The 21,303-nt window shown below is 48.2% G+C and overlaps 1 protein-coding gene across 1 annotated transcript in view; it reads left to right on the plus strand.

Moving 5' to 3' along the window:
- The window catches only part of NELL1 (neural EGFL like 1), an 846,265-nt gene that overhangs the window by 30,691 nt on the left and 794,271 nt on the right, over positions 1–21,303 (plus strand). The window lies entirely within an intron of this gene.

Here is a 21,303-nt window from a genome sequence, read left to right on the forward strand (position 1 = left end):
TGACCTTGTCACTCTGCTCTTTCCTCCTATCAGCATGCTTCTTGTCAGCACATAAACCGATTGGCTCCTGATTTTATTGAAAGCAGCAGTACCTTCAGTGCTTTTTTCTGCCACTAGATGTCCTCAGTCCGAAAGCCAGCATTATTCCACCCAATTCCTCTGAGCCCAGGTCACCCTGGACCCAGAGTGATGACCTTGTCACTCTGCTCTCTCCTCCTATCAGCATGCTTCTTGTCAGCATATAAACCGATCGGCTTCTGATTTTATTGAAAGCAGCAGGTTAAAGATATTGGAATTTCCGTGGAAGTGAGATTTCCCCCTGCAGTACCTATTTCTGCCACTAGATGTCCCCACTTTGATGACCAGCATCACTCAACCCAATTCTTCTGAGCCCAGGTCATCCTGGAAATTCCCCTATCCTGTAACTGGACAGTGAAAGGAAAAGCAGCACATTGATGACCTTGTCACTCTGCTCTCTCCTCCTACCAGCATGCTTCTTGTCAGCACATAAACCGATCGGCTCCTGATTTTGTTGAAAGCAGCAGTACCTTCAGTGCTTTTTTCTGCCACTAGATGTCCTCAGTCCGAAATCCAGCATCATTCCACCCAATTCCTCTGAGCCCAGGTCATCCTGGACCCAGAGTGATGACCTTGTCACTCTGCTCTCTCCTCCTACCAGCCTGCTTCTTGTCAGCACATAAACAGACCCGCTCCTGATTATATTGAAAGCAGCAGTACCTGCAGTGCTTTTTTCTGCCACCAGATGTCCTCAGTCCAAAAGCCAGCAACATTCCACCCAATTCCTCTGAGCCCAGGTCACCCTGGAGTGATGACCTTGTCACTCCGCTCTCTCCTCCTACCAGCCTGCTTCTTGTCAGCACATAAACAGACCGGCTCCTGATTATATTGAAAGCAGCAGTACCTTCAGTGCTTTTTTCTGCCATCAGATGTCCTCAGTCCAAAAGCCAGCATCATTCCACCCAATTCCTCTGAGCCCAGGTCACCCTGGACCCATAGTGATGACCTTGTCACTCCGCTCTCTCCTCCTACCAGCCTTCTTCTTGTCAGTACATAAACCGATCAGCTCTGAAGATTTCCAGATATTGAAATGAACAGAACCTTTAAGAGACCGATGCCCGAGCCGAAATCTGCGCTCTAGCAGAGGATGGCGGCTGCAGACAGGAGGCCGCGGCGTTGCCGGAATTTCATACGACAGCCGCCATACATCACGACCTCTTCCATGTCTAAGTACGCCATCTAACATATGCCCCGCGCATTTCCAGGGAGCGAGCGCATCACGCGCCGCCCGACTCCGGCTCACCCCCAGCCTATCACATCTGGGACGGCTGCAATATTTAACTTTAATGCGGCGGAGACGGCGCGTAATCACGGGGGAGCAGCTGTGCGCCGGGAGAATCGCCGGCTCGCCTCCGCTCTCTCGCGCACTTCCACAAAGCGAAGCTGACACTTGCACACCTGTGCGCGTTACTAATGGGCGAGATTGGATGGCGACAATAGGGGTCCCAGGCTGGATTTACATAAAACGCCGATACAGCTGGAGAATTTCCGCGTTAGACTTGCAAATTCCAGGCAAACAATGCCAACTGAAGTCTTCCTCCCCCGCTCCTGGATCGGTCTCTCATTTTTTTTTTTTTTTTTCGTTCTTTGTTTATCCTTCTTTTCTGTAACGAAAAGGACGCAATGCTTTGGAAACATTTACAGTTTTCAGTATTTTAGGTCATTCGCTTTTTTTTTTTCATATTTATTTATGAAATATAATTAAAATGTACAGCTTGTAAATCCAATCAATAAAATCTCCTAGAAGAATTATTTAAATGACGTGGGGTCACCCCCATCCTTACAAAGCCCCTCGGGTCTGGTATGGATTCTGAGGGGAACCGCCACGCCAAATTTCTTTTTAAATGACGTGGGGTCCCCCCATCCATACCAAGCCCCTCGGGTCTGGTATGGATTCTGAGGGGAACCGCCACGCCAAATTTTTTTTTTAAATGGCGTGGGGTCCTCCCCATCCATACAAAGCCCCTCGGGTCTGGTATGGATTCTGAGGGGAACCCCAACGCCAAAATGTTTTTAAAATAGTGTGAGGTCCCCCCCATCCATACCAAGCCCCTCGGGTCTGGTACTGATTCTGAGGGGAACCGCCACGCCAATTTTTTTTTTTAAATGACGTGGGATCCCCCCCATATATACCAAGCCCCTCGGGTCTGGTATGGATTCTGAGGGGAACCGCCATGCCAAAATTATTTTTTAAATGGTGTTAGGTCTCCCCCATCCATAGCAAGCCCTTTAGGTCTGGTATCGATTTTCAGGGGAACCCTCACCAAAATTTTTTTCTAAATGGCGTGGGGTCCTCCCCATCCATACAAAGCCCCTCGGGTCTGGTATGGATTCTGAGGGGAACCCCAACACCAAAATGTTTTTAAAATAGTGTGAGGTCCCCTCCATCCATACCAAGCCCTTTAGGTCTGGTATGGATTTTGAGGGGAACCCCTATGTTAATTTTTTTTTAAATGGCGTAGGGTCCCCCCATCCATACCAATCCCTTTAGGTCTGGTATGGAGTTTGAGGGGAACCCCTATGTTATTTTTTTTTTAAATGGCGTAGGGTCCCCCCATCCATACCAATCCCTTTAGGTCTGGTATGGATTTTGAGGGGAACCCTTACCAAATTTTTTTTTTAAAAGGGTGTGGGGTCCCCCCATTCATACCAAGCCCTTTAGGTCTGGTATGGATTTTGAGGGGAACCCCAATGCCAAATTTTTTTTTTAATGACGTGGGGTCCCCCCATCCATACCAAGCCCCTCTGGTCTGGTATGGATTCTGAGGGAAACCCCCACGCCAAATTTTTTTTCAAATGACGTGGGGTCCCCCATCCATACCAAGCCCCTCGGGTCTGGTATGGATTCTGAGGGGAACCCCAATGCCAAATTTTTTTTTAAATGACGTGGGGTCCCCCCCATCCATACCAAGCCCCTCGGGTCTGGTATGGATTCTGAGGGGAACCCCCAATGCCAATTTTTTTTTTAAATGGTGTGAGGTCCCCTCCATCCATACCAAGCCCCTCGGGTCTGGTACTGATTCTGAGGGGAACCGCCACGCCAATTTTTTTTTTAAATGACGTGGGATCCCCCCCATATATACCAAGCCCCTCGGGTCTGGTATGGATTCTGAGGGAAACCGCCATGCCAAAATTATTTTTTAAATGGTGTTAGGTCTCCCCCATCCATAGCAAGCCCTTTAGGTCTGGTATCGATTTTCAGGGGAACCCTCACCAAAATTTTTTTCTAAATGGCGTGGGGTCCTCCCCATCCATACAAAGCCCCTCGGGTCTGGTATGGATTCTGAGGGGAACCCCAACACCAAAATGTTTTTAAAATAGTGTGAGGTCCCCTCCATCCATACCAAGCCCTTTAGGTCTGGTATGGATTTTGAGGGGAACCCCTATGTTAATTTTTTTTTAAATGGCGTAGGGTCCCCCCATCCATACCAATCCCTTTAGGTCTGGTATGGAGTTTGAGGGGAACCCCTATGTTATTTTTTTTTTAAATGGCGTAGGGTCCCCCCATCCATACCAATCCCTTTAGGTCTGGTATGGATTTTGAGGGGAACCCTTACCAAATTTTTTTTTAAAAGGGTGTGGGGTCCCCCCATTCATACCAAGCCCTTTAGGTCTGGTATGGATTTTGAGGGGAACCCCAATGCCAAATTTTTTTTTTAATGACGTGGGGTCCCCCCATCCATACCAAGCCCCTCTGGTCTGGTATGGATTCTGAGGGAAACCCCCACGCCAAATTTTTTTTCAAATGACGTGGGGTCCCCCATCCATACCAAGCCCCTCGGGTCTGGTATGGATTCTGAGGGGAACCCCAATGCCAAATTTTTTTTTAAATGACGTGGGGTCCCCCCCATCCATACCAAGCCCCTCGGGTCTGGTATGGATTCTGAGGGGAACCCCCAATGCCAATTTTTTTTTTAAATGGTGTGAGGTCCCCTCCATCCATACCAAGCCCTTTAGGTCTGGTATGGATTTTGAGGGGAACCCCTATGTCAATTTTTTTTTAAATGGCGTAGGGTCCCCCCACCCATACCAAGCTCCTCGGGTCTGGTATGGATTCTGAGGGGAACCCCCAACGCCAAATTTTTTTTTAAATGGTGTGAGGTCCCCTCCATCCATACCAAGCCCTTTAGGTCTGGTATGGATTTTGAGGGGAACCCCTATGTTAATTTTTTTTAAATGGAGTAGGGTCCCCCTATCCATGCCAATCCCTTTAGGTCTGGTATGGATTCTGCGTGGGAACCCTCACACTTTTTTTTTTTCAAAATAGCATGGGGTCCCCCCTATCTATACCAAGCCCTTTAGGTCTGTTATGGATTTTGAGGAGAACCCCAACGCCATTTTTTTTAAACGACGTGAGGTTCCCCCCCCCCATCCATACCAAGCCCTTTAGGTTTGGTATAGATTTTGAGGGGAACCAACACATGAAAATTAAAAAAAAATGTCATGGGGGTCCCACCCAAATCCATATCAGACCCTAATATGAGCATGCAGGAAAGGGGGAGGACAAGCGAACGCCCCCCCTCCTGAACCATGCCAAGCAACATGCCCTCAATAAGGGGGGGGGCGGTACTTTGTGGCAGGGGGGCTTCCCCTCCAAAGCACCTTGTCCCCATGTTGATAGGGACAAGGACCTCTTCCGCACAACCCTGGCTGGTGGTTGTGGGAGACTGCAGGTGGGGGGCTTATTAGAATCTGAAAGCCCCCATTAACAAGAGGGTCCCCAGATCCTGCCCCCCATGTGAATGAGTATGGGGTACATGGTACCGCTACCATTCACAAAAAAAAAGTGCAGTGCAAAAAGACAGGAGACAGTATCTGACAAGAATGTCCCCGAAGTAGATCCAACGTCAATCACGATGCCCGCTGCCAGCGCCGACCTGACAAAAGAAAAAAAAAATTCTCCGCTCTCAACGCTGGCTCCTGCCCTGTGATAGCTGCTCCCCAATGACAGTTTTTAAATACTGTGATGACATCACAAGGGGCTGGGTCACCCAAAGCTTTGGCCAATCACAATGCACTGTGAGGTGGGCCAAACACACGAACGGCCGATGTTCGACTCAAACATCAAGCCCAACCCTAATGGACAGAATGATCCTCATCAGTGCTGCCTATCAGTGCCCATCAGTGCTACCTCATCAATGTCCATCAGTGCAGCCTGTCAGTGCCCATCAGTGCCACCTCATCAGCATCCATCAATGCAGCCTATCAGTGCCCATCAGTAACACCTATCAGTGCCCATCAGTGCTACCTCATCAGTGCCAAACAGTGCTGCATATCAGTGCCAGATATTAGTGTCAATCAGTGATGCATATCAGTTTCCATCAATGCTACCTCATCAGTGTCAATCAGTGATGCATATCAGTGCCCATCAGTGCCACCTCATCAGTGCCCATCAATGCTGCCTATCAGTGCCAGATATTAGTGTTAATCAGTGATGCCTATCAGTGCCCATCAGTGCCACCTCCTCATTGCCCATCAGTGCCACCTCATCAGTGCCCATCAGTGCTGCCTATCAGTACCAGATATTAGTGTCAATCAGTGATGCATATCAGTGCCCATCAGTGTCACCTCATCAGTGCCCATCAATGCAGCCTATCAGTGCCCATCAGTGCCAGATATTAGTGTCAATCAGTGATGCATATCAGTTTCCATCAATGCTACCTCATCAGTGTCAATCAGTGATGCATATCAGTGCCCATCAGTGCCACCTCATCAGTGCCCATCAATGCTGCCTATCAGTGCCAGATATTAGTGTTAATCAGTGATGCCTATCAGTACCCATCAGTGCCACCTCATCATTGCCCATCAGTGGCACCTCATCAGTGCCCATCAGTGCTGCCTATCAGTACCAGATATTAGTGTCAATCAGTGATGCATATCAGTGCCCATCAGTGTCACCTCATCAGTGCCCATCAATGCAGCCTATAAGTGCCTATCAGTGCCAGATATTAGTGTCAGCCAGTGATGCATATCAGTGCCCATCAGTGCCACCTCATCAGTGCCCATCAATACAACCTATCATTGCCCATCAGTGCCGCCTATCAGTGCAGCCTCATCAGTGTCACCTCATCGGTACCCACCACTTTTTTTTTGCAAGATTTTCAGTCTTTTGCCCATTTGTTAAGCAAATACCCCCCCCCCCCAATTCCCCCATGATTACATACCACCAAAAGAAAGCTCAATCTGTTTTAAAAAAAATTATACAAATTTGGTTTGGGTACAGTGTTGCATGACCGAGCAATTGCCATTCAAAATGTGACAGAATTGGCCTGGGCAGGAAGGGGGTGAAAGTGCCCGGTATTGAAGGGGTTAAGGTGGAGCCATGCCAAAAAAATCCATACCAGACCCATATCCAAGCATGCCACCCGTCAGGCCAGGAAAGGGGGAGCCAAGCAACTCCCCCCTCCCAGAGCCATACCAGGCCACACACCCTCTGCATGGGGGGGGGCACTCTGCCAGAGGGGTGGACCCCCAAGTACCTGAAGAGCCATCAGCTCAGCTCATCTCCTCCTGTATGTGTGGGACTGAGTCGCACGCTGGCGTCTAATCGGGACATAAACACACGATGTCATGTTTAATTATTTTAGTGTTTCGCTCTGAATTGCATCATCCTGTTTGTTTATCGAAAATTTCCAGAAGCGCTTTTGAAAACCTATTCGTTGGAAGTTTTGTGTTTTTTGGACGACGTTTTTGTTTTCCAATTGTATGTGTTGTTTTTCTCTTTTATCGCTGGCTGGCGTCTGCCGTATGCCGGGGAAAGAAAAGTGAATCCCAGCCAAGATTTTCAGCTTGATAAATATTTGTTTTTGAGCTGAAGATCTTAAACCACCCAGGACGGAAAATTTGACGCGCGGATCAAAGGCGCCAGCGAGCCTCGTGTCTTCCCGCATCCGTCCGGCCAATCCAGGCAGGTTATCTTTCAATCCCTTCTTTCACGATAGTCATCTCCATCCTCCGGATCGCAATGAGCCTCTGGCTTAATCTTCAGATTGTGCTTAATAGAAAAAAAAAAACGCTGAATTGGTTGCAAGAAAGATCGGGAGATAAAGGAGATATTATTATACAAGGTTTGTGTTATGGAAATATATTCGGTAAGTTCCTTCCTGTGGACACGAGCCAAGCAGGAAACGACTTTGTTACATTGTTGCAATCTTATCTGGTTGTTTTCAGTAGATATTGGTGAATGGATCAGTGGGGGTTCCAGCTTTGCAGAACTTTTGTGGGCATCTGATATCACAAATCATTTCTAATCAGCTGTCATTTTTCATTTTTTTTAAAGTAGATCTGAACCCCCAAAAAAAAATGTAATAAGTAAAATCTGAAAGCACCTCGTAAATTGTATAAAAATATTTATAATAATGTATTGCAGTTTACCAGTCCTTAGATGTGGAGGCTGCAAAGTTGTTTGTTTTTTCAGAGCCCTGACCTCAGTCCTTTGTGATAAATTGGAACATGTCAGGTCCTCTCATCCAGCATCTCCATGAAGACATGGTCTGATTAATTTGATGTGGAGGAACTTGAGTGTCCTCTACATAGCCCTGACCTCAACCCTATTAAACACCTTTGAGATGAATTTTAATGAGCCCTGACCTCAACCCTACTGAACACCTTCGAGACAATTTGGAAGAAGCCAGGTCTTCTCACCAACATCAGTACCTGACTTCACAGATGGGCAAATATTCCCTCTCATCCAACATCTCCATGAAGACATGGTCAGACATGGTCTGAATAATTTGGTGTGGAAGAACTCGAGTGTCCTCTACATAGCCCTGACCTCAACCCTATTAAACACCTTACGGATAAATTTGAATGAGCTAGGTCTTCTCATCTAACATCTCCATAAAGACATGGTTTGACTAGTTTGGTGTGGAGGAACCTAAGTGTCCTGCACAGAACTCTGACCTCAATCCTTTGGGATAAATTAAAACACACCAGATCTTCTCATCCAATATCTCCATGAAGACATGGTCTTATTAGTTTGGTGTGGAGGAACTCAAGTGTCCTCTACATAGCCCTGACCTCAACCCTATTAAACACCTTTGGGATGAATTTGAATGAGCTAGGTCTTCTCATCTAACATCTCCATAAAGACATGGCTTGACCTGTTTGGTGTGGAGGAACTGGAATGTCCACTACATAGCCCTGACCTCAACCCCGCTGAACACCTTCGAGACAATTTGGAAGAAGCCAGGTCTTCTCACCAACATCAGTACCTGTCTTCACAGATGGGCAAATATTCCCTCTCATCCAACATCTCCATGAAGACATGGTCTGATTAATTTGGTGTGGAGGAACTTGAGTGTCCTCTACATAGCCCTGACCTCAACTCTATTGAACACCTTTGAGATGAGTTGGTTTGACTAGTTTGGTGTGGAGGAACCCTGACCTCAATCCTTTGGGATAAATTAATACACGCCAGATCTTCTCATCCAATATCTCCATAAAGACATGGTCTGATTAATTTGGTGTGGAGGAACTCGAGTGTCCTCTTCATAGCCCTGACCTCAACACTATTAAACACCTTTGGGATGAATTTGAATGAGCTAGGTCTTCTCATCTAACATCTCCATAAAGACATGGCTTGACCTGTTTGGTGTGGAGGAACTGGAGTGTCCACTACATAGCCCTGACCTCAACCCTACTGAACATTTTCGAGACAATTTGGAAGAAGCCAGGTCTTCTCACCAACATCAGTACCTGACTTCACAGATGGGCAAATATTCCCTCTCATCCAACATCTCCATGAAGACATGGTCTGATTAATTTGGTGTGGAGGAACTTGAGTGTCCTCTACATAGCCCTGACCTCAACTCTACTGAACACCTTTGAGATGAGTTGGAACAAGCTGGATCTTCTCACCAACATCTCCATAAAGACGTGGTTTGACTAGTTTGGTGTGGAGGAACATAACTGTCCTGCACAGAACCCTGACCTCAATCCTCTGGGATAAATTAAAACACGCCAGGTCTTCTCATCCAATATCTCCATAAAAACATGGTCTGAATAATTTGGTGTGGAGGAACTCGAGTGTACTCTACATAGCCCTGACCTCAACCCTACTGAACACCTTGGAGATGATTTGGAACAAGCCAGGTCTTCTCACCAACATCTCCATAAAGACATAGCTTGACCAGTTTGGTGTTGTGGAACCAGAATGTCCTTTACATAGCCCTGACCTCAACCCTATTGAACACTTTTGAGATGATTTGGTACAAGCCAGGCCTTCTCAGCAACATCTCCATAAAGACATGGTTTGACTAGTTTGGTGTGGAGGAACATTACTGTCCAGCACAGAACCCTGACCTCAATCCCCTCGGATAAATTAAAACACACCGGGTCTTCTCATCCAATATCTCCATAAAAACATGGTCTGAATATGTTGGTGTGGAGGAACTCGAGTGTCCTCTACATAGCCCTGACCTCAACCCTATTAAACACCTTTGAGGTGAATTTGAATTAGCTAGGTCTTCTCAACTAACATCTCCATAAAGACATGGCTTGACCTGTTTAGTGTGGAGGAACTGGAGTGTCCTTTACATAGCCCTGACCTTAACCCTACTGAACATCTTTGAGATGAATTGGAACAAGCTAAATCTTCTCACCAACATCTCTATAAAGACATGCTTTGGCTAGTTTGGTGTAGAGGAATGTAACTGTCCTGCACAGAACCCTGACCTCAATCCTCTGGGATAAATTAAAACACGCCAGATCTTCTCATCCAATATCTCCATAAAGACGTGGTCTGATTAATTTGGTGTGGAGGAACTCGAGTTTCTTCTATATAGCCCTAACCTCAACCCTATTAAACAACTTTGAGGTGAATTTGAATGAGCTAGGTCTTCTCATCTAACATCTCCATAAAGACATGGCTTGACCTGTTTAGTGTGGAGGAACTGGAGTGTCCTTTACATAGCCCTGACCTCAACCCTACTGAACACCTTTGAGACGATTTGGAAGAAGCTAGATCTTCTCACCAACATCTGACCTCAATCCTCTGGGATAAATTAAAACATGCCAGATCTTCTCATCCAATATCTCCATAAAGACGTGGTCTGATTAATTTGGTGTAAAGGAACTTGAGTGTCCTCTACATAGCCCTGACCTCAACCCTATTAAACACCTTTGAGATGAATTTAAATGAGCTAGGTCTTCTCATCTAACATCTCCATAAAGACATGGCTTGACCTGTTTGGTGTGGAGGAACTGGAGTGTCCTCTACATAGCCCTGACCTCAACCTACTGAACACCTTTGAGACGATTTGGAAGAAGTTAGATCTTCTCATCAACATCTGACCTCAATCCTCTGGGATAAATTAAAACATGCCAGGTTTTCTCATTCAATATCTCCATAAAAACATGGTCTGAATAAGTTGGTGTGGAGGAACTCGAGTGTCCTCTACATAGCCCTGACCTCAACCCTATTAAACACCTTTGAGGTGAATTTATATGAGCTAGGTCTTCTCATCTAACATCTCCATAAAGACATTGCTTGACCTGTTTGGTGTGGAGGAACTGGAGTGTCCTCTACATAGCCCTGACCTCAACCCTACTGAACACCTTTGAGATGATTTGGAAGAAGCTAGATCTTCTCACCAACATCAGTACTTGACAAAGATGGGCAAATATTCCAACAGACACCCTCCACAGACAAAATCTTGTTGAAAGCCTTTCCAAAAAAAGTGGAGGAATTTATCCCCCCAAAGAGAGCCAACTTCATATTAATAGACATGGTTTTGGAATTGGGATATCCTACAAGCTCCTATAGGTGTGATAGTCAGGTGCCCACAAACGGTTCACCATACACTGTATCTTTTTATATGAAAATGTTTCTATTTGGCTGGAGTTTACTCTTTACATAACGTAAGCTCTTTGTGTAGTCCTGTGGGAATGGTTATTCTACCGGGTCACATTCTTGTCCCAAGATTACAACTACCCTTGAAGTGATTTTTACTCACTTTTCGGTATATGAGATTACTCGGATCTCATCAGCCTCTGGAAGACAACAGGGTAAGATGTCAGGTTTAATTTCAGGAAACCGTCTTGGGAGAAGTGAGAAATTTGCGGTGACAGTGGTCAGATGATTGTACGGGATGACAATCAGAGCACGCCTAATAGCATTCATTTACCGTCTGGAATGGAATCATGTGTATGTCGCGGCTTGAGTCTTCCTTGGAGCTGGCTGAGACTGATTTATCCTGAGCGGGCATGGTTCTGCGACGAGTGCACTTCCCTTCCCGCCGCAGGTCAGAAAGCGTGTTGTCGCGGTAATTGGTGGAATACAAGAGGAGAAAAATGATTGGAAAATACCAGAAAAAAAGGATTTCATGGTTAGTCACCTTTATTGTAAATCCGGAACTGCAACCTTTACCTTCCTTTGGCTTACCTCTTTTGCTCTTAGTTTTGGATTAAGCCTCCAAAGCCGTGTGATACCCCTTGCGTCCAGGGGCAGACTGACAACTCATGGGGCCCCCGGGCAATAGGGGATCATGGGGCCCGTGTCCTTGCCCAAACTCGCAAGGGAAGCCCTCTCTCCATTGGCCTCCATCACCAGGTACCTGATACTGGCTTTCGTTTCTGGGGATGTAAAGATGAGTGTCTCTCAATCACCTGGGGGGGTAGTGGAATTCTCTCCCGGGTGGGGGGCAGGGGTGGACTGACAACTCATGGGGCCCCCGGGCAATAAGGGATCATGTGTCCTTGCCCAAACTCAAAAAAGCCTATGAAAAAGGTACCAGGGGCATCTCATGAGGCCCCCTACTGACCCCGGGCCCTCGGGCAGTGCCCGAGTTTCCAAATGGTCAGTCCGCCCCTGCTTGCGTCTTTACATTGCCGCTTTGATGCAACTTTGGATCGGTACGGCTTGGATGCGATTTTGGTTTTGACTGATAACATTGAGATGCGACTTTTGAGCGTTTACGTTGCAGTCTATGGCACTCAAGGCGCATGAAAGTCGCATCAAAATGAGTGCAGGAAACTGTTTAAAGTCGCTGCGTTCTCGCATAGATTTGAACGGATTCCATTGAAATACATGGGCTGTGACTTGTCATGTGACTTCAGGGGGGTGATTTACTAAAACTGGAATGTGGTGTAGCTGTGTATGGGAGCCAATCAGCTTCTAACGTCAGCTTGTTCTATTAAGCTTTGGCAATAAAATTAAATTCACTGCCAGTGACTGCTAATGAGTGGAGGTTAATAGTACCGACACCGTTGCTGGGGGCTAATATTGTGTCCACTGACATCAATGCTGGGGGTTGTTTTTGTGTCCACTGACACCAATGCTGGGGGTTATTATTGTGTCCACTGACACCAATGCTGGGGGTTATTATTGTGTCCACTGACACCAATGCTGGGGGTTATTATTGTGTCCACTGACACCAATGCTGGGGGTTATTATTGTGTCCACTGACACCAATGCTGGGGGTTATTAATTGTGTCCACTGACACCAATGCTGGGGGTTAATATTGTGTCCACTGACACCAGTGCTGGGGGTTATTAATTGTGTCCACTGACACCAATGCTGGGGGTTAATATTGTGTCCACTGACACCAATGCTGGGGGTTATTAATTGTGTCCACTGACACCAATGCTGGGGGTTATTATTGTGTCCACTGACACCAATGCTGGGGGTTATTATTGTGTCCATTGACACCAATGCTGGGGGTTATTATTATGTCCACTGACACCAATGCTGGGGTTTTTTTTTTGTGTCCACTGACACCAATGCTGGGGGTTATTATTGTGTCCATTGACACCAATGCTGGGGGTTATTATTATGTCCACTGACACCAATGCTGGGGTTTTTTTTTTGTGTCCACTGACACCAATGCTGGGGGTTATTATTGTGTCCACTGACACCAATTCTAGGGGTTATTATTGCGTCTGCTGACACCAATGTTGAGGATTTATTGTTTGTTGAAACCAGTGTTGAGGGTTGTTTTTGTGTCTACTGACACCAATGTTGGGGCTTATTAATGCATCCCCTGTTGCCAATGCTGGGGGCTATTGTTGCATCCACTGACACCAGTGTTGGAGGTTATTATTGTGTCCACTGACACCAATGCTGGGAGTTATTATAGCATCCAGAGACATCAGTTGCATTCAGTGACACCAGTGCTGGGGGTTATTATTGCAGCTGCTGTCACCAATTTTAGGGCTTATTAATGCATCCACTGACACCAATGTTGGGGGTTATTATTGCGACTACTGACACCAATGCGGGGATTAATATACTCCAACTTTCTACAGAGTGCACTGCAATACTTCACATAAAATGTAGCAGGACCTTTTTTTTTTGGGTGTTGAGGTGTGAAAATGCGCTGCTTTTGTGCGGCCCTCAGGAAGTGTAAAGGGCCACACTTGGGGCCCTAAGGAAGTCTAAAGGGCCACACTTGGGGCCCTCAGGAAGTGTAAAGTGCCATACTTGGGGCCCTCAGGAAGTGTAAAGTGCCATACTTGGGGCCCTAAGGAAGTCTAAAGGGCCACACTTGGGGCCCTCAGGAAGTGTAAAGTGCCATACTTGGGGTCCTCAGGAAGTGTAAAGTGCCATACTTGGGGCCCTCAGGAAGTGTAAAGTGCCATACTTGGGGTCCTCAGGAAGTGTATAAGGCCATACTTGGGACTCTCAGGAAGTGTAAAGTGCCACACTTGGGGCCCTCAGGAAGTGTATAAGGCCATACTTGGGGCCAGGGGTGGACTGACCATTTGGAAACTCAAACACTGCCCGAGGGCCCGGGGTCAGTAGGGGGCCCCATGAGATGCCTCTGGTACATTTTTCATAGGCTTTTTTGAGTTTGGGCAAGGACACAGGGGCACCACGATCCCCTATTGCCTGGGGGCCCCATGAGTTGTCAGTCTGCCCCTGCTTGGGGCCCTCAGGAAGTGTAAAGTGCAATGCTTGTACCCTCAGGAAGTGTAAAGGGCCACACTTGGGGCCCTCAGGAAGTGTAAAGGGCCCAACTTGGGGCCCTCAGGAAGTGTATAAGGCCACACTTGGGGCCCTCAGGAAGTGTAACGGGCCATACTTGGGGCCCTCAAAAAGTGTAAAAGTCCACATTTGGGGCCCTCAGGAAGTGTAAAGGGCCATACTTGGGGCCCTCAGGAAGTGTAAAGCGCCAAGCTTGTACCCTCAGGAAGTGTAAAGGGACACACTTTGGGCCCTCAGGAAGTGTAAAGGGCCATTCCTGGGGCCCTCAGGAAGTGTAAAAGGCCATACTTGGGGCCCTCAGGAAGTGTAAAACGCCATGCTTGTACCCTCAGGAAGTGTAAAGGGCCACACTTGGGGCCCTCAGGAAGTGTAAAGTGCCACACTTGTACCCTTAGGAAGTGTAAAGTGCCACACTTGGGGCCCTCAGGAAGTGTAAAGGGACACACTTTGGGCCCTCAGGAAGTGTAAAGGGCCATTCTTGGGGCCCTCAGGAAGTGTAAAAGGCCACACTTGGGGCCCTCAGGAAGTGAAAAGGCCACACTTGGGGCCCTCAGAAAGTGTAAAGGGCCACACTTGCGGCCCTCAAGAAGATACCTCTTCATTTATGTCCTAAAATCACAGAATCCCGTATTTGCACCCCAGAGGGCCGCTGTTGCGTGTATATACAGCATAGGACAGTCTAGGTGTTGCAGCTGAAGTTGCAGGCGGCCTCTGACTGCGCAAATCCTTGCATTCCGGTGTTTCTCTGCGATTTGGAAAACGTTGAATCAAATGTTATTCCCTATCTATGTTACCATACGGCTGGGTCTGTCTCCCCGCCACGTCCTGGCGCAGTGTTCGCCACCTGAGCCGTTTCCCCGTTTTTGCAGCGGCTGCGCGGTGTCACAGCTGTGCCGAGGATTCACGCTTTGCCGGGGCGGTAAAATGTCACAGGCCGCAGAGAAGCTTGTGAGCAGTAAGTTCGCCCGACACTTTGATGGATGCCGGCGACATTTGTGCCCGCGCGCCTCGGGGAAATCACTTGTAAATTATTGGCTAACAAAGACCGCCAGTACGGCGCCGACTCTTGGCCGGGCTGTGCAAAAATCAAACACGTCCTGGAAGAAGAAGATAAACTATTTAAATTCTGCGGCGGGGAATTGCGAGGCGGCGCCGCGGCTGGAACGTCGCGCCGTGTTCCTAACAAGACCGCCACAAGTGGAAATCTAAAGGCTTTCATTTCATTATTTACCCTTTTACTTTATTATCTGATGTTATTCAGCTAAAAGACATTCTTTTTGTTGAATATGGCAGCCCCTGGTCACATGATCTGTGCCGGCGGATTGGTCACATGATCTGTGCCAGCGGATTGGTCACATGATCTGTGCCAGCGGATTGGTCACATGATCTGCGCCAGCGGATTGGTCACATAGTCTCCGCTAAAGATTATAGTTCAGGTAGAGCTACTTAAATATGACCTCCAGATCCTCCCCTTCAGTCTTGCACAGGTGTACCGGCTCCTCCCCTTTAGTCTTGCACAGGTGAACTGGCTCCTCCCCTTTAGTCTTCCACAGGTGTAATGGCTCCTCCCTTCCAGTTTTGCACAGTTGTACCGGCTCCTCCCCTTCAGTCTTGCACAGGTGTATCGGCTCCTCCCCTTCAGTCTTGCACAGGTGTACCGGCTCCTCCCCTTTAGTCTTGCACAGGTGAACTGGCTCCTCCCCTTTAGTCTTCCACAGGTGTAATGGCTCCTCCCTTCCAGTCTTGCACAGGTGTACCGGCTCCTCCCCTTCAGTCTTGCACAGGTGTACCAGCTCCTCCCCTTCAGTCTTGCACAGTTGTATCAGCTCCTCCCCTTCAGTCTTGCACAGGTGTACTGGCTCCTCCCCTTCAGTCTTGCACAGGTGTACCGGCTCCTCCCCTTCAGTCTTGCACAGGTGTACCGGCTCCTCCCCTTCAGTCTTGCAAAGTTGTACCAGCTCCTCCCCTTCATTCTTGAACAGGTGTACCAGCTCCTCCCCCTCAGTCTTGCACAGGTGTACCGGCTCCTCCCCTTCATTCTTGCAGAGGTGTACCGGCTCCTCCCCTTCAGTCTTGCACAGGTGTACCGGCTCCTCCCCTTCAGTCTTGCACAGGTGTACTGGCTCCTCCCCTTCGGTCTTCCACAGGTGTATTGGCTCCTCCCCTTCAGTCTTGCACAGGTGTACCGGCTCCTCCCCTTCAGTCTTGCACAGGTGTACCAGCTCCTCCCCTCCAGGCATGCACAGGTGTACCGGCTCCTCCCCTGGACTGAAATGGCTTCCTCTGATATCACTGCACACTGGGAGCGTCTCACAATGTGCATTAGAAGCTGCAGCCAATCAGGTAGAGCCCCGTCTTATTTCCTGGCTGGAGGATGTCCAACATCATCCAGCCCTTTCCTCTCCAGTCTGCCCTAGGCCCGCCCCTTTCATTCTTGGGATCTTTGTTCTTCATAGAGCATCACATGTGGGCGTTACCTAGGGTGGTCTGCATGCACATAGGAACACCCACTCACTCCTCCTCCGATATCCACTCATCAATGCATTTTGATATTTGCATAACTCCTCCCAAGAGCCAACCCATTGCTTGCATCAGGACTGAGGGCTCTTGAGAGGAGGCAGGGTGCTGTGATATACCTACAGGTACAACCCCCTACTGGCCCTTCCCACCACCCATGATTTGCCTGCATTGCACAGAGAAGCACTGAGACCCAGTGATGACATCACTAAGTCTAAAATAAGGTATGTAATAAAAACAGAAAGGTTGAAAAATTTCATTATCCTGTTAATTTAAGTTGATCAAACTTCAGATTTTAAGTGGAAGAAAAGCCCAAATCTAACTATTTTTAAAAATAGAGTAAAAATCCCCCCCCCCCCACCTATGACAAAGATGAGTGTACTTACCTATTTTTCATGACATCACACAGGGCCCTGCCATTGTCTGTGCTCCCTCCTCTCCCCTGCAGCAGTCTCTCACATAGTGAGGCTGGAGCTGCAGGATCATGTGACCGGACTGGAGAGGATTCAAAATAGGTAAGTACACACGTTCTGTATACAGGTTAGGCAGGATAGGTAGGTGGAAGGGGGAGGGAACATTTTAAGATGTGTTAGACGTAGGCTTTTCTTCCACTTTAATGGCTGTGTCAGGACCTGGATCACCTGCTGGTGGCACTGCGCTTCCCAGAGCGGAAGGCTGTAGTTCTGGTGTTCCCCAGCAGGTGTCTCCCAGCAACCAGCAGATCCCAGTAATCAGTTTCCACCTGATGCTGGCTGCTGGGAGGGTATTTACTTCCTCCTCTATTTTTCTCTCTGGCTCAAGTGTTTTGCTTTGCTGCCAGATGACATCATGACATCACCCATGGCCCTGCCATTGTCTGCGCTGCCTCCTCTCCCCATCAGCAGTTTCTGACATAGTGGAGCTACAGGATCATGTGACCGGACTGGAGAGGATTCAAAATAGGTAAGTACACATTTTCTGTATACAGGTTAGGCACGTTAGGTAGGCGGAAGGGGGAGGGAACATTTTAAGATGTGTTAGACGTAGCCTTTTCTTCCACTTTAATGGCTGTGTCAGGACCTGGATCACCTGCTGGTGGCACTGTGCTTCCCAGAGCGGAAGGCTGTAGTTCTGGTGTTCACCAGCTGGTGTCTCCCAGCAGCCAGCAGATTCTAGTAATCAGTTTCCACCTGATGCTGGCTGCTGGGAGAGTATTTAGTTCCTCTTCTATATTTCCCTCTGGCTCAAATGTTTTGCTTTGCTGCCAGATGACATCATGACATCACCCATGGCCCTGCCATTGTCTGTGCTCCCTCCTCTCCCCATCAGCAGACTCTGACATAGTGGAGCTGGAGCTGCAGGATCATGTCCCGGACTGGAGAGGATTCAAAATAGGTAAGTACACATTTTCTGTATACAGATTAGGCAGGATAGGTAGGGGGAGGGAACATTTTAAGAATAGTTAGGCTTAGGCTTTTCTTCCACTTTAATGACTGTGTAAGGACCTGGATCACCTGCTGGTGGCGCTGTGCTTCCCAGAGCAGAAGGATGTAGTTTTGGTTTCCACCAGCTGGTGTCTCCCAGCAGCCAGCAGATCCCAGTAATCAGTTTCCACCCGATGCTGGCTGCTGGGAGGGTATTTAAAGTTTTGCTTTGCTGCCAGATACTGTTAGCTGTTTATCCTGTTCCTGCTCCTGATTTTGTTTATGCCATGTACCCGTACCCCTGCTGCCTTGTACCTTCTCCCCCAGTTTTGGTTCCCCCTTCCCATCTGCTCCTTGCACCTCCAGTTTTACCTTGCTTTTCTGTGTTCCCGATATCTATATATTGTATAGAGCTAGTTAGGCTTTCTGTTAGTCTGTCAGGTTGTTAGGTATTTTGTCACTGAGTTTTTGGGTCACTTATATCTTTATGTTTGCTGTACATTCTGTTCTACTGGTGTTTTGGGTGTTTTTTGGTTTCACTGTAAGGTTGTAAGTGCCCTAGATTGATTGCAGAGTGTCATACCTGAGGGGTGCCACCTTTAACACCCTAAATTGTGACAGGAGGAGCGCACCACACCAGCTTGTATTGTCCTTTGGATGGTTTTATTTGGCGACAGCCATCGTGCTCAGCACATCCCTGGGAATGAGTGTCAAGCTCTACCAGGGGCGGAATGACCGTTTGGAAACTCGGGCAGTGTCCGAGGGCCCGGGGTCAGTAGGGGGCCCCATGAGATGCCCCTGGTACCTTTTTCATAGGGTTTTTTTGAGTTTGGGCAAGGACACAGGGGCCCCATGATCCCCTATTGCCCGGGGGCCCCATGAGTTGTCAGTCCAGCCCTGGTCCCATCATGCCTCTGCCTTTGGTAGTCATGCTTGTAACTGTCAGTTTTGCAATGCCTCATGGGACTTGTAGTTCTACAACAGCTGGAGGGCCACAGTTGCCCACCCCTGTCCTAGAGGTTGCTCATCATCAACGAAGAGGTCATTTTTGAAATGACCGGGGGCCCCATGAGTTGTCAGTCCGCCCCTGGTCCAGACTTGACAAGCGGACAAATGACAGAACGGCTCGTGTGGCGATGATATATACATTGTATCTCATGGGGTCCGGGGTCAGTAGGGGGCCCCATGAGATGCCCCTGGTACCTTTTTCATAGGCTTTTTTGAGTTTGTGCAAGAACACAGGGGCCCCATGATCCCCTATTGCCCGGGGGCCCCATGAGTTGTCAGTCCGCCCCTGGGCTCTACATACACCATCAAACAGCCTGCAGCCTCTCTCAGATCCCACCTGGCTCCTGTGGCACACATATCCCTTCTTTCATCCCTTCTTCTGGGGGGAGGTGCTGCCCCCCTGAAAAATGGTGCCCTAGGCAAGTGCCTTGTTTGCCGTGTGGTAAATACGCCCCTGCACACAGGCACCTAGATTGGCAAAGCACCCAAAACGGGTTGAATGTTGCAAAATAAAATCTTTCAAAGGACTATACAGGCTGGTGTGGCGCTCCCATCCTTTCAAAAATGACCTCTTCGTTGATGATGAGCAACCTCTAGGACAGGGGTGGGCAACTGTGACCCTCCATGAGGCATTGCAAAACTGACAGTTACAAGCATGACTCCCAAAGGCAGAGGCATGATGGGACCAGGGGCGGACTGACAACTCATGGGGCCCCCGGGCAATAGGGGATCATGGGGCCCCTGTGTCGTTGCCCAAACTCAAAAAAGCCTATGAAAAAGGTACCAGGGGCATCTCATGGGGCCCCCTACTGACCCCGGGCTCTCGGGCAGTGCCCGAGTTTCCAAATGGTCAGTCCACCCCTGGATGGGGCTTGTAGTTCACCAACAGCTGGAGGGCCACAGTTGCCCACCTCTGCTCTAGGACCACAAACCAGCCATCATGCTATAACTTATCTCCATACGGGTCAGCGCTCCTACATCCCAAAGACTGGATGTGCCTGGATGCGCTCGGTTTCCCAATCAACACTGCCTCCCTCCCGTGGAGCTATTGTGTTCTCCCGGCGGGGAGTCGTCCCGGTAAAAATCAGATATGATGGTTGTAGCCAAGTCATTAGAAGGATTTACTTGGGTACAGTCAGTCTGCCCATAAGTAGTTCAAATCTCATCAACTGACCAAGATTCGAACCATCTATGGCTGGCTTTTGGATGCATCCAATTGCCTTAGGGCACGGGTGTCGAACTGGCGGCCCTCCAGCTGTTGCCAAACTACAAGTTCCATGAGGCATTAATATAAAAGGCAGGTGCATCGCTGAGATCAAAATATCAAATGTCAAATAAAGGGCAATAAGTCAAAAGGTGCAAAGGCAATTATAAAATGCATATAAACCAGCAGAAATAAATATATCACTGTATCAAAGTAGTATGTAAAGTGATATAAGTGCATATAAAGTGACATAAATCATGACATATATGAGTCCATAAAGTGACAAAGTGAAAATTATATATATACTGTCACTCAAGGTGACTAATGGCGCTGAGTATAGTGACAATGTCCAAAAGGAAAGTGAAGATCCAGTAATATGATCTCAGGGTATGGTGATCCACTTTCTATATCCAATCATATGGTGATGTGTCAGGTAATAGAAGAATTGCGCACTCACCAGATGCGCAATATAATCACGCATTAGAGAACATAAACTCTCAATAGGACAGCTGAAGATCCTCTTAAAGGTATGCACAGCCTGGTCTGGACTTCCCCCTCTGAACCATCCGTGGGCAGCAGTACCTCTATCTTCCTCATTATACAGCTCGCTCAGTGTGTTGTCACCTGTCCCCGCCGATGTCCTTCACATGCCCTGGTGCTTCCAGTCTCCTCGGGTTGTAATAATCACACCGGCCCGGATCTGATCCTCGGCATGTCCGCAGCTGTGAGGACTACAAGGTGAGGGGTGTGACTAGGGGCGGACTGACCATTTGGGAACTGGGGCGCTGCCCGAGGGCCTTGGGTCAGTAGGGGGCCCCAGGTAATGCCCCTGGTACATTTCATAGGCTTTTTTGGGTGTGGTTTGAGTGTAGGCAAGGACACAGGGGCCCCATGATCCCGTATTGCCTGGGGGCCCGATGAGTTGTCAGTCCGCCCCTGGGTGTGAGCCGAAATGGCCAATAGGAGGCATGAAGGGGTGGCTGACTGCGCACAGTGATTGACAAGTACAAGCATGACTCCCAAAGGCAGAGGCATGATGGGACTTGTAGTTTGGCAACAGCTGGAGGGCCGCCAGTTTGACACCCCTGCCTTAGGGTATCAAGAAAGTATTTTTCCTCCTTGCGCAGTGGATTGTTCATGCTTTAATGGTTTTTATTTTTGCCCTCCT

This window comes from Staurois parvus, unplaced genomic scaffold (assembly GCF_062004578.1).
Source record: "Staurois parvus isolate SC_StPar_1 unplaced genomic scaffold, SC_StPar_1.0 ptg001470l, whole genome shotgun sequence".
NCBI lineage: Eukaryota > Metazoa > Chordata > Amphibia > Anura > Ranidae > Staurois > Staurois parvus.